This window comes from Cetorhinus maximus, chromosome 6 (assembly GCF_964194155.1).
Source record: "Cetorhinus maximus chromosome 6, sCetMax3.hap1.1, whole genome shotgun sequence".
Lineage (NCBI taxonomy): Eukaryota > Metazoa > Chordata > Chondrichthyes > Lamniformes > Cetorhinidae > Cetorhinus > Cetorhinus maximus.
The window spans coordinates 133,736,495-133,750,968 of NC_135884.1; the positions used below are offsets into that span (position 1 = coordinate 133,736,495).

The 14,474-nt window shown below is 42.6% G+C and overlaps 1 long non-coding RNA gene across 1 annotated transcript in view; it reads left to right on the forward strand.

The window, feature by feature from the left end:
• LOC144681391 (uncharacterized) overlaps positions 1-14,474 on the forward strand; it is a 71,450-nt gene that overhangs the window by 2,126 nt on the left and 54,850 nt on the right. Inside the window, exon 2 of the long non-coding RNA XR_013576777.1 lies at positions 12,440-12,575. This is a non-coding gene — a long non-coding RNA (uncharacterized LOC144681391). The remainder of the gene's footprint in view (positions 1-12,439; positions 12,576-14,474) is intronic.

The following is a 14,474-nucleotide window of genomic DNA, read 5'->3' on the forward strand; positions in this document are numbered from 1 at the left end:
AACTTGGTTACTTGTAGAATACTTGTGCATGGTAGCATTTCCAGACATCTTTAGCATCAATACTGCTTCATGTAACATGCAAATCTACATCCCACATGTGTGGGCTAAAGTATTTGCATTTGTTTTTCTTTCATTTTGGTCAGCACTTTGCTGCAAAACTAGATGTATTTTCATTCCCAGTACAGGTCATAGCCTACCTATTCCAGTCCCTCTTGGAACAGGTCCCCTAACATGTGAGACTTTTATTTTCTGTCCTACAGGAAGTTGGAGGCTTCATCCTCCCTCTGTCCATGGATTGGCTAGTAAAGCTGCCAATCAAGCCTGCTACTGCACCTCCCCCTTGAAACTTGATTCATGTAAGCCTGAATGCCAAAGGAAAGTACCAACCCCATATGTTCCAAATGTTTGCTAGGAGCATTGGAGATGAGTCTAGTAGCTCCAATATCTGGCTGTAAGATGTGTTTTAAACAATTATGAACTTGTTTTAATTTAAAAAGCAGCGCTTTGACATTAATCATATTCAAATCCTTCCTATGCAATCTTGTCAAAAATTCTTAAGTACAGCATCTCCTCATTTAAGTAGCTACTAAGCTCTTAATGAATCTTGTGAAAATGTTGTACATAGACTCCCAGCGATGGGTAATACATGTGATCTTGCCAACATCAGCCACCTTCTGAAAACAAAATAAAGGTCACGACATTGCATTAATCAGCCCCTTTATTTTAGTGTGCCGTCTCAGTATTAGAATGGGCAAGGCTACACCTGAACCACCTAAAGTACTGCAACACACATTCTGCTGAACAATGAAATACTAGCCTAGGTTTGCTCTTAGATGTTGACTGGCCTTTACCCACTTCCAGAATTTTCAATTATATCAGATTTTCAGCATTCATGGCTTTTCTTTTATCACAATTTTTCAATGTCAAAAAGAGCTGACTCTGTTGCAGAGTAGGCCAGGCTCCTCAAGACCATTGGACTGCATGGCTTTGGATCATACCAAGTTGTGGCTTTGTCTGTAATTACAAAGTGCCATAGTTCAGCATTAATATCAACACTATTCCTTGTGTTGCTTCAAAGTTTCCTTCTCCACAAGTATCATTGACTGAGGATCTGATGTAAATGCACTTTTTAAAATTAACATCATATTAAAGCTTGAATTTAATCGAGTTATATTTTTTAAAAAAATACTGGATATAATATAGATCTGTGAGCCTGACTAGTGTTAGTTATGGTTCAGTGGTTAGCTCTCTTGTCCTGAAGTTAGAAGATATGTGTTCATGTCTCTATTTAGTTATTAAATGATCACTGGATGCATCACTTTTCATTAAAACACAGTCCACAGATTCCATGGGCAGAATTTTGCCCTTGATGGGCGGGCGGGCCCCACCGGCTTGGCGGCGGGCGGGCAGCCGATCGTCACCGCCGAAACGGGCCCCGCCGCCATTTTAAGTGGGCAGGCCAATTAAGGCCCGCCCAGTGGGCCAACCGATGGGAAGCGCTATGTGCTTCCTGTGCGGGGGGGGAGGGATTCCCCAACTGTCAAAGTGCGCTCTTTCGCACATGCGCCTGGAAGAGCACACATCTCCCTGAGACTAAGTGCTGCCTCAGGGAGATCACTGCCAGTGTTTCAAACGTCAAAAATAGAATAATTAAAAAATTATTAACATGTCCCCCTCATGTGACAATGTCACACGAGATGGGACATGTTAATAAATATCACAAAAACTTTGTTAAACTTTTTTAAAACAGACATGAAACCTCATCCCGCCAGTGGATGAGGTTTCTTGTTTTTTCAGAAGCCCGCTGGAGCTCCTGGCCTGCCCACCAGCCTTATGGTTGGACGGGCAGGGCCTTTAATTGGCTTAATTATCCTGTCAATGGCCTCAATTGGCCATTGACAGGTCGGCGGGTGGACAGCTGATTGCGCTGTCCGCCCACCTTCCTGAATATTTAAATGGGGCGGGATGATGTCGGGGGTTCCCTCCCAATGTCATCCCACGTCATTTTCGCGGCAGCGAGCGGGCCCCACCCCCAGCTGTCTGACGGAAAATTTCTGCCCTATGTAAAAAAAAATCCATCGCTCTGTTGCAACATCAAGTGTAACACTTGCTGCTTGGTAGGATTTGAACCCATATCCCCAGAGCATTAGCCTGGGCCTCTGAATTACTAGCCAAGTGATATTATACTAGTCCAGTGATAATCCCAAATGTGTTGTCAATCAATCATTGAGTGAGTATTAGAACAGTAAGTGATGGGATTGAGTTTCGTTTAGTTATGCATTTTTATATATCTAAAGTGAGTACACTTCAAAAATACTTAAGTGAAGCATTTGGTATGTCTCAAGGTTATGAAAGACACAAGTCCTTTCTTTTAACACCATTAGTATTTACACTGAAACATCACCCATTTAATTTCCTACCTTATCCCTGTAATTTATGAAACCATCATCCACATCGTTAACATATCAACATTCCATTATTTAATATCCTATTAGTTGGCCTAACAGGTTTTCCATTATGCCTCCCCTAACTTCTCCACACAAACACTACAGCAAAAGTATTGGGGGAAAAATGCGATGGCCCCCAAAGTAACGAGGGCAGTGCACAAACTTTGTGCTCCCTGCACAGTTATAATGATACAACCCAGTGCTGAACACACTGCTGAGTGGCTGCACACCTCAGCAGGCGGCCCAAGTTCATGCAGAACCAGCACCATTTAAAATGAGCCTGCACCTACTCAAACCACCTTGCACCTCTTAATGCATGCATTTTGGCTGCAGCAAAAAGATGATGAGCAAGAAAAACCTTGAAAAATGGCACATCATGCCACAGAGCATATCCTGAGGCTCTGCAATGCAGAACTGGAAGCCTTGATGCAGGTCATACACAAGAGGAGAGAGGTCCTCTTCTCTCAGGGGGCCAGGAGGCACTGGAAGTGCCTCAGCAGTTGAGGTCGATGCCAGCGCACTAGCCGTGAGGAATTTTAATGACCTCACATGAGTGATTAAAGTCAATGAATGCATTTTCATGTGCCATTTCCTTTCAAAAGAATTATTAGGGCCAGATTTTGGTTATCAAGGTGGGTACTTCAAATCAGCGAATTTTTGGACTCACCAGACCCACCTTGGTAAAACAGAACACCAAATCACATGACGTTTGCTCCAGGGGAATGTTGCAGGATGGGAGTCAGGCCCACTGACCCTGGAAGCAGAACATAGTGGCCACAGGGGTGGGCTGGTTAGAAGGCATACCTCAGTTTTCTGGAGCTTTGTTCCAGTTTTCTCATCTGCTGTTAGGTCTTCTAGCCATCACCCCTCACATCCCTTCATGCAACCACCAATCCCACCATGCCCCCTCATAACCTCCATGCCAACTCATGTCCTGACCTACCACCGCCAACTGCCTCCCCCCCACCCCCACAAGGCCCTTCATTACTCTCCATGCCATCTCCATAGCCATTCACCCAGTATCCACCTTGGGCATACCTCAGGAGCCATGTGGAGATGAAAAACTAAACTTCTAACAATCTAATACTGCTCTCACTCCTATACACTTGATAATAAAAAAAATCCCATTCATAGAACCCATTTAAAGCTTTGAATCTCAAGTGGTTAATCTTTTATAAAACAAACTTATATTCAGACCCCGCATCAAAAACAGATAATCCTTTAATAGCCTCTTCAAACTGTCAATCAAATTGCAAATTCATAATCCACTGCTGAGATAATTGTAGTGTTTGAAATTTAGCCAAGCATTCGTAATGGTATATTAATAGCCTTTGGGGAAATGTCAACAATGAACTCTATTGAAACTGCATGAACAGATGCTACAGTTTTTTTCTCTAACCTACAGCAAATGACCTGTCAATTAAAGAAGTCCAGTAGAGGGTTTTTTAAAACTTCCAGTTGCATCTTAAGCCTGCTTTTTGGTTTAAGTTTAAAGAGTTGGGGATTTAAAAAACTTCAGGTTATGACAATTATACAGACCTTATCTGCCTGTCAAGAATGTTTAAGTCTTCTCCATCAATTTGTGACATCCATACTGCGGGTAAAGGTCCTTGCAACGGCCACAATAAGGTCTGTATGAATTCAGCACTGAGTTCAAATGGCCCTGCTGAGTTCAGTTTTCCCCCCTTTGTGAATCATACCCCAACCCCATTCCCCTACCGGTAAAAGTTGGATCTGTCGGAGGTGGTGGTAGGACTTCCACATCTAGGTCCCACCCACCATTTTTAAAGGTCCACAGAGTCTTCCTGACTCGTTGAAAATCCAGTCCCTGGTGTCACACACTGCTCCATGCAGCACACAACCTTCACTCACCTACCGACAATCTCTTTCAGTCAAAACTCATACTTCATATTCATAGCTCAACCTCACCCTCACACATTTAGCACTACTGCGAAAGCACACTTATATCTGCACACATAGCCAGCTATTCAACCTCGGTAACCACATCACCCAAATGCATTGCACCACATTCACTGATATGCTTCCCTCTCTCTTGCAGGACAAGGTGTCCTATAATCAGAGGCAACAGCATCTAACTAATGGGGGGTAGGCACAGCTACATATTCTCCCCATTGAGGAGACAGTGCTGGAAATTATTGGTGTGGCCAAGAAGCAACTGGGGCCATGGCCAGTAGTGGAGCTGAAACCACAAAGGGTAATGCCTAATCCTCCTTCTCACATCCCACTTCTCCCTCATCCCAAAATCTGTTATGATTTACAAGCTGCAAATTATGTAACTTCTTGCTTTCCCCCACTTCCCTCACCCTGAGCCTATCCATGTGCCTTTATGCTCTTAGACACCCAAAAACTGCTGCCAGGCCAGACAGTGGGTGTGGGAGGCAAACATGTGAGAGGAAAAAAAGAACGATGAAGAAGAAACACTGCCACTCGGTCTGACACTCACAGCCACCAGCTCAGACACTGGCAGTGTGTGAACAGTAGAGGATGGCATCAAGGTGGGATCTGCGTGTGATGAATCACTGGGCAGGAGGGGGCTGGAACCAGGGCAAGGGAAAGGATAGCATGTGTGCCAGCTCTCTGAATGATGAGGTCACACACATGTTCTTTTACAGAGGACTCAGATGAGAACATTGATGGAGTGTATAGAAAAGGATTGATGGGCATGCACATTGAAATGCTTGGTACGCTGGCCGACCTGTTATTTTATTTGTCCTTAGAATGTGTGCATTGCTGGCAAGGACAGCATTTATCGCCAATACCCATTTACCCTTGAGAAGGTGGTGAGCTGCCTTCTTGAACTGCTGCAAACCATGTGGTGTAGGTATAACCACAGTGCTGTTAAGAAGGGATTTCCAGGAACCTGACCCAGCGATATATTTCCAAGTAGGGATGCTGTGTGACTTAGTGGGGGATTGTAGGTTCCCATGCATCTGCTGCCCTTATCTATTTTGGTGGTAGAAGTTGCAGGCTTGAAAGCTGCTGTAAAAGGAGGCTTGGAGAGCTGCTGCAGTGCATCATGTACATAGTATATACTGCTGCCACTGTGCACTGGTGGTGGAGGGAGTGAATGTTTAAGGTGGTGGATGGGGTAGTGATCAAACGAACTGCTTTGTCTTGGATGGTTGTTATGATCTCAGCTGAGGTTACCCCTGGACAAGCCTGATCCCAGAGTGGAACCCAGCTTGATAGATCCTAACTTTTATTTGTTTGTTTAGATACATGAAGAGTAGCTACTGAACAGAGTCACAGGAGTCAGCTGATTAACTTTTAACAAAAGAATAAAACACTTATTAAACAGGAAAAGATTAACTATATTACAATACTCGATCACCTACAACTCTATCTTTTCAGATATATACAGATTTGTAAGGATAACACAAGTTACCAAAAACTATCTTATACTCTAATGTCCACAGTAAGTGCGGACTGTACCATAGGCACCCTGTGGTCAGGCACATCACACTCTAAAACCGTGACAGATGCCAAGTCAACCAAATGCTATGGATCTCTCCTCAACTATCCCCCAGATGCTTGTCACACCATGAGCCAACCAATCTCATTGCACTCTGTCTTTCACATGAGGGTTTCCAATCTCCACTCTTCAAGAACTCGCCCTGGAATCTTCTCCCAAACCAATGCTTTCTCTCAGGCGCCTTCCGTAGGTGTTCACCTCCAGAGTTTTGAACTCTCCTTCCAATGTTGTTCTGCCCTTGGTTACCACATGCATTCAAGCTGTCTTCCACGCACTCTTTCTCACTAACTCAGCCATCAAGAGCACCACTGCTTCATATGGCCATAGCAAAGGTGTTACTGACCTTCAGCTGTCTCTTTGGACCTTCTTGCCTCTTGCAAGCTGTTCTTGCTTTAAATCTGCTTTCTGCAGCTTTTGTCTCTTTAAATCTGAAGCTTGGAGGCTTTCTGTCTACCCCTCACTCTTAACTTCATTAACAGGGTCTTTTCCAGGTTCCTGTCCTTCCTTTGACTAGAAGGCCTTCTTAGGACTTTCACCAGTTCCATTCCCCTGGACTTCAGGGTATTTCTTTAGCTTGGAGCTGGCTATCTGTCCTCTTTGGTCCAGTTTCTCCTAGCAGCTACTTTCAACTAATTTTAGCTTCAAGGTGGCTATCTGCCACTTCTAGGATGCTCCTGCCTGACAGCTATCTTCAAAACCTTCTGAACTCCAACAGCTTCCAAAGCAAACTGCTGTTCCTAGCTTTTTTGTGTGTGTGTGTGAAAGGAACCTGCCTCTCTGGGCCCCTGTCACTAGGCAACAGCCCAATTCTTCTACCCTTAACCTTCTTAAGTTGTAAAATCTTATTAGAAATGCAAGCATCTTTTTGAAGTAAAATTAAAACTCAATTTGACCTTTCTTAATATACAGATATGGAAAAACAAATCAAATTTAAACTTTAAAGCTAAAACTCATCCCTAACACCTATAAGTACCAATATAACTTACTTAAACGATCTCTATTTTGTAACAATGGCATCGAGCTTGAATATTGTTGGAGCTGCACTCATCAGGCAAGTGGAGAGTATTCCATCACATTCCTGACTTGTGGCTTGGAGATGGTGGACAGGCTTTGGGGAGTCAGGAAGTGAGTTACTCACTGCAGAATTCTCAGTCTCTGACATGCTTTTGTGGCCATAATATTTACATAGCTGACCGAGTTCAGTTTCTGGTCAATGGTAAACCCCAGGATGTTAATATTGGGGGATTCAGTGATGGTAATGCCACTGACTGTCAAGGGGAGATGGTTAGACTCTCTATTGTTGGAAATGATCATTGCCTTGCATTTGTGTGGCGCGAATGTTAATGCCTGTCTCTTTATGGGGTATGTGAAACATTCCTTGTTCCAGTCCTACTCTGGCCTCTTCCCACAACTCTTTCTCCAGTACATCGATGATTATTTCGGTGCTGCTTCATGCCCTCGTTGGGACCTGGAAAAATTTTATTAATTTTGCTTCCAATCTCCACCCCTCCATAATTTTCACATGGTCCATCTCTGACACTTCCCTTCCCTTCCTTGACCTCTCTGTCTCAACTTCTGGTGATAGACTGTCCACCAATATCCATTACAAGCCTACCGACTCCCACAGCTACCTCGACTACAGCTCCTCACAGCCCACTTCCTGTAAGGACTCCATCCCATTCTCTCAGTTCCTTCGCCTCCGTCGCATCTGTTCTGATGATGCCACTTTCAAAAACAGTTCCTCTGACATGTCCTCCTTCTTCCTTAACCGAGGTTTTCCTCCCACGGTGGTTGACAGGGCCCTCAACCGTGTCCGGCCCATCTCCCGCGCATCCGCCCTCGTGCCTTCTCCTCCCTCCCAGAAACATGATAGGGTCCCCCTTGCCCTCACTTATCACCCCACTAGCCTCCGCATTCAAAGGATCATCCTCCGCCATTTCCGCCAACTCCAGCATGATGCCACCACCAAACACATCTTCCCTTCACCCCCCCGGCAGCATTCCGTAGGGATCATTCCCTCCGTGACACCCTGGTCCACTCCTCCATCACCCCCTACTCCTCAACCCCCTCCCACGGCACCTTCCCATGCAACCGCAGAAGATGCAACACCTGCCCCTTCACTTCCTCTCTTCTCACCATCCAAGGGCCCAAACGCTCCTTTCAAGTGAAGCAGCATTTCACTTGCACTTCCCTCAACTTAGTCTACTGCATTCGTTGCTCCCAATGCGGTTTCCTCTACATTGGAGAGACCAAACACAGACTGGGTGACTACTTTGCAGAACACCTTCGGTCTGTCCGCAAGCATTATCCAGACCTCCCTGTCGCTTGCCATTTCAACACTCCACCCTGCTCTCATGCCCACATGTCCGTCCTTGGCTTCCTGCATTGTTCCAGTGAAGCTCAACGCAAACTGGAGGAACAGCACCTCATCTTCTGACTAGGCACTTTACAGCCTTCTGGACTGAATATTGAGTTCAACAATTTTAGATCATGAACTCTCTCCTCCATCCCCACCCCCTTTCTGTTTCTTCCCCCTCCTTTTTTTTCCAATAATTTATATAGATTTTTCTTTTCTCACCTATTTCCATTATTTTTAAATGTATTTCCACCCATTGTTTATCTCTACCTTTTAGCCTTTTTAGTATTCCTTCACCCCACCCCCACTAGAGCTATCTGTACCTTGTTTGTCCTGCTCTCTACTCTTAATTAACACATTCCTTTAGATAATATCACCACCTACAACACCTCTTTGTCCTTTTGTCTGTGACATCTTTTGGTTATCTCCACCTATTACTGGCTTCTTGTCCCAACAACCACCCCCCCCTTAAACCAGCTTATATTTCACCCCTTTCCTATTTTTACTTAGTCCTGTTGAAGGGTCATGAGGACTCGAAACGTCAACTGTGCTCTTCTCCGCCGATGCTGCCAGACCTGCTGAGTTTTTCGAGATTCAAATGAGCACAGTTTATACATTTTTTACTATCAGCTACAACTTAATGGTATTAGTTAGACAAAGGCCACAGCACAATGGCTGATAATTGTGTTCTTGTACAGTAATTGCAGTGCAGAGACTGGGTATTGTCCTTTTGGAGACAGCAAATAATGTATGTTTATTCTATACAAAAGGTTTACGGGGGCTGACTGGATGTGGTTTGAGGCCATCAGATGGTATGAAATGGCCTTCCCCATTTCTTGATTAAGTTATCCTGTGTCTTTGTTTGTGTGTGTTTCCCATTTCCTAATTGCAAATTTACAGCTGAGCACTTTGTAGAAGTTTTTAGCTTTCATGTAAGGCTGTGATTGTCTGTGTATGCTTGGCGCCCTAGCTGCTGGTCCTGGCTGGCACTTTAAAATAAATCCAAATTTTCTGCACCTTCAACATGAATGTGCCACCTGCCTCTCCCTTCCTCTTCCTCCTCCTCCTGAGTTCTTTGCTGAATCTGTGGGGGGAAAGGATGTTCCCTCAGGTGGCCTGGTGGTGAGGGATGCAGAAGACCACCCCAAAATCAGGACACCTACTCCTTCGAATACTGGAGGGCTCTTCCGGAGTGGCCCAGGCAGTGGAACCATTGCTTCAGTACTCTAATCATCTGTGTCATGGGCCTCATTATATGCAAGCTGGCCAAATGTGGTTGGGTTGCAGAAAGGGTGTCATGAGCCAGGTATAGAGCAGACAGCCCTTGTTGCACAGCAGCCGCCCTCTGGTATCCCAGGTTGGCAGGCATTCACCAGCATGATGTGCCGAGCGTGGATGCACACCGACTGCACATTCAGTAAGTGGTCATCTTTGCAGTTGTGATAGATTTCATTGTTGAGCTGAGGTGCCCGTGGAGTCACATGTGCAGTTGATGGTGCCCATGGAAAAGTCCTATATCATGGCAAAGCAATGTGTGCACTCCACCTGCTTCTCTCTGGTCAGGGAGAACACAAAATCTCCTTCATGGATCACAGAAAATGCACACCCAAACACACACAGAGGGCCAAGAGCCCTTCTGCCCCTCTCTCTCCTCCTTCTGTAAGCAGCTTGTCTTTTTTTTATTCATTGGATGTGGGTATCACTGTCTAGGCCAGCATTTATTGCTCATCAAGTCACAAGTCGACCAGGCCAGACTTCCAGAAATCAACATGGTCATCATTAGACTTAATTCCAGATATTTATTGAATTCAAATTCCATCATCTGCCATGGTGGGATTAGAACCCAGATCCCTGGAGCATTACCCTGCATTACCAGTCCAGTGACAATACCTCGATGCCACCGCCTCCATCTCCCTTTTACGCTATAGTCCAAAGGGGATTATTACTTTGGCACCCATGGCTGGGAGCTTGTGGTGTGCCCAGAGCCCTTGCAGTCACAACTAACACCTTCCCTATATGCAGCACCACTGCCTGCAAACTTCGACTGTAATCAACTCCTCAAAACACCCAGCCTCCACAAACTCAAACAGAGCCAGTAGAGAATAATCAGAAACTAACCTGAAGGTTGTTGATGATCCCTTTAAATAGCACTGGTGGAGTCCTTCCTGATGCTGAATACAGAGCCAACTGTGTTTAAAAGAGGAAGTTAATTTGAGTGGCGAGGTTCAAGGTGGATGCTCTGGCATCAAATCAGCATTACACACTGATTAATATGATGATCAGCACACTCTGTGTACTTTTGGCACATGCCTGTAGTCCCCACACTAACAACATTACTAAGATGGTGTTCAGTGTGAACCAGAAGAGAAGTAAACAAGAGAGACCTGGATGCCATCTGGAGACCAAAGCAACATCCATAGTGCTGAAACCAGGGAATTTAATTTTACGGCTATTGCATTTCTAGTATCAAACAGGAGCTGGAAGATGGGCTAATTTATCTCTTAGTTCATATTACAAAGGATCCATAAAATTCACAAGAGAGAGGAGACTCATTCTTTTTCCCACCCTCCCTGCCACCCCCACCAAGTTGGCCTGGCTGAATTTAAATTCAAGTACAAAAAGGTGCAGTGACTGTATTCTAGTGCCAGTGTACTCCCCAGTATCCCACAGTGATCATTTATTAAAAATGATGAGCTTGATGGCGAGACTTGACAAGCTTCCATTTTTACCCATAGACATAATTTTCTCTCACACTGACAGCGCTGAATAAATATCAAATTAACTAATGTCACTCCATCTCTGCATTTCACCCAGCTGACAGGTTTATTCACTTTATATTACTTAGCATTTTAACAATAAAATTATGCTTTACACATGTGCTGTACTATGCAGTGAAAAAAAGTGTTGTTCAACAAAGTCAAAAGAAATTCAGTCCTAATGGAAAAAAGTCTGTTGTCACTTGATCTATTTTTAAAGGACAGAAGATATGTTAAAATAATATTTTGGATGTTTTTGCAACTAATAACTTACATTTATTTGAATTGTTTTTGAAAGCCAGAAACAGAAAAGGACAAAAGAGCAAAGGTAGTATTTGATCTTAGTAAACATCCAGAGAGAACTCTTTGTAATAAAATATTACTAATGGTCACCTAAACCACAGGATATTTTGCTTTAATCTTTTTTTCCTCAGGTTAGAGGGTCATTAACCTGTATCCTGGGGCGAAAGAGATGCACATCAATTACATCAATCGAATGGACAAATGAACCTTGTATTAAAAATTTAACAGCTTCCCCACACAACCGTAGATGTGGTGGGACTTCTATCACTTCTTTGTTTGGGAAAAAAAAGAGGTCAAAAGTTTCTTTATAGTAACTAGGTGCACAAAAGAAATTGAATTGTGAAAGACACAAGAGCTAACATAGGTGAAAAGTCACTAAATCTGAAAGAGATTCCCTTCCCCAAATTGTGAAACATGCCAAGAACCTCACCATGTCAGAAGGAAAATTATATACAGAAATATTTTCCTTCCACTGCTTTTGTTGAATTTTATCCATATATTAGTTCAAGCGGAAGAGCTACTTACAATTCTTTTTCAAGATGATTACACCACAGACTTGTTTGCACATTCACTCGCGACTCGTAAGAGTTGGTAAGATTAATTAATTTCAAATGCTTAATCCATGTTTAAAACTTTGAAAAGGGAATTCAATTACTGACAATATTTTTACAGATAAACATGAAGTTAACAATGAAACAATGCACATAACTTCTGAAGGGCAAGTTTACTATTTAAGAAATCCAAACGTGAGGCTCAGAAGATAAATGCTGAACAGATTGCTGCAAGTTTATAATAAGTCTGTAATGCACATGAAGAGAGTCATACAGTATGCTGGAAATTTCTAATTACTTTTAACCGAGTCTGTTATTCTATTTGAATCCCAAAATATGAAGTTATTGGTGTTTGAAATATTTAAGTGTTATTTTTATTAATAGCAAAGAAGCGCAATATCTCAAAGCACGTTCAGGTGTCCTTTCCCTTTCCTGCCCGCTCTTCAGGTTTTCAGCAATGGAGATCAGTCCTGTTTCTTTTCACTTCTACTGCTCCCATCATATTTTTCTTCTCTTTTTATTTTCCCTTCTAGATCTATGTACCATGCTTTAAACCCTGGCTTCCAAATCAGTGCCAATGTAATCCTGAGCCTGGCAACTAGGAGGTGCTGAATTTTGCTTCCTCCCATGGGAATTTGTCTAGCTTCCCTTCAATATTTCATCAATACAGTAATTCAATCTATAGCCCTTTCTTTTATTCTCTAGCCCGTCTAGGTAAGAAAGAATTGCATTTATATAGCATTTTTCACAGCCACCGGATGTCTGAAAGTGCTTTACAGCCAATTAAGTATTTTTGGAGCGTAGTAGCTTCTGTATTGTAGGAAACATGACAGCCAAATTGTGCACACCAAACTCCTACAAAAGAAATGTGATAACAACTAGATTTTTTTTGTGTTATTGATTGGGGGGATAAATATTGGCCAGAATACCAGGGGGTTTTGGGTGGTGGTAGGGGGGGGCGGGGGTGTTGGGGGGCATGCTCTGGCATCATGGTCAGCTAATGGTGTGCAAGTACGGGAAGGTATCCACACACACAAAAAAAAAGTACTGCACTGATCTCTGCAATTGAAACTACCATTGATTGTTTTGTCTTGGCAGCCTGGGGCAAAATCTGGAGGGTACTCGAATTGCCTTCAATCTCTACTCATACTGTTGCTCTCCTGATATAAGAGCTGTGATCTAATCACAGGGCTTCAGGTAGGGTTTCTGACATGAATTCTCATTTTCAGTTGTTAATCAATGCTGTTTATTATTGCTATTGCTGCCACCATGTTATATTATCTCTTTTTAGATTAATACAAAGTTGAAGGGCAGGCAGAGAGTGCACACAGAGCTTTAATGGAGACTTGTTGTTGCCTCAGCTTACATGTGTTAACTGACTGTGCAAAAGAACTGAATCACGTGATATTGCAACACTTCCTTTCATGACATATATATCAGCATAAACGTCTATTTAAATGATTATATTCAACGTATTAATGAATATACTATCCTCAGCATTTCCCCAACCACCATCATGAAAAAAAATTATTGACTAAATTCAGTGATGGTCTAAGATCCCTCCTCAAAAAAGGAGAGGAATAAACCTGGGAAGTACAGATAAGTCAATATAACAATATCAGTAGTGAAAAAAAATACTAGAGACAATAACCAAGGACAAAATTACTTCTCACTTGGAGTTATGCTGATAGAATTAGAAGAGAAGAATTAGAAGAGAAAGGATGGGAAGAGATTTGAGTGGAGCATAAACATCAACATGGACTGATCGGGCCTAATGACCTGTTTCTGTGCATATTTTATCTTAAGCTTGGAAAAGGTAACTTTTTTAAAAGGCACATGAAACTGTAATATTGCCGAACTATTTAAAGGATCAGGAATAAATTTTGTTGAGTCTTTCCTAAGGTCAGCAAATATATGGGATAGAATTCATGATATGACCAAACTATAGACATCCTCAAAAAAAAACAATTTTTTCAAGGGTCCTCCTGTTCATCTGCCATAATTTCAGTGGAAGATCTTGCATACACAGGGCTTCTGTCAAAGTTACGACAGTCAATCAGGAAAACCCCAAGAAAATTCCCAGCAAAAAAATCATTAGTTCATCAGCTATTCCATTAATTATCAAAATCTATTTCAATTTAGAGAAATTGATGAACTAAAACAACAAAGAGAATTCCACAGAAAGAAACTGCATTTATTTAAGTCACAAACAAAGACAAATGTTTCTGATCAGATTGCATATTTCTCTTGAAGATAATAATGGGAAATGGCATCCTAAAAAGTGTAAACTATTTCTTAGCAATGTTGTACTCACAAGATATGTGCAGTATAACCCATCTATCATTGACTGATAACCAGCAAGATACTTGAAATGTTTTGCTATCTCCTAATTAACATATTCTATCTAGCAGGGAAGTAGTGTTTCATCTACATGTACCTTTTGATGACTATGATGGTTAAATATGATGCTGTGCAATACAGCTAAATGTTAATGTTTATCACTTTGTGCTAAAACAAAAAAATTAAAATGGCTGAGCATAGGTTCAGGTGTATGGATGAATGTGGGTC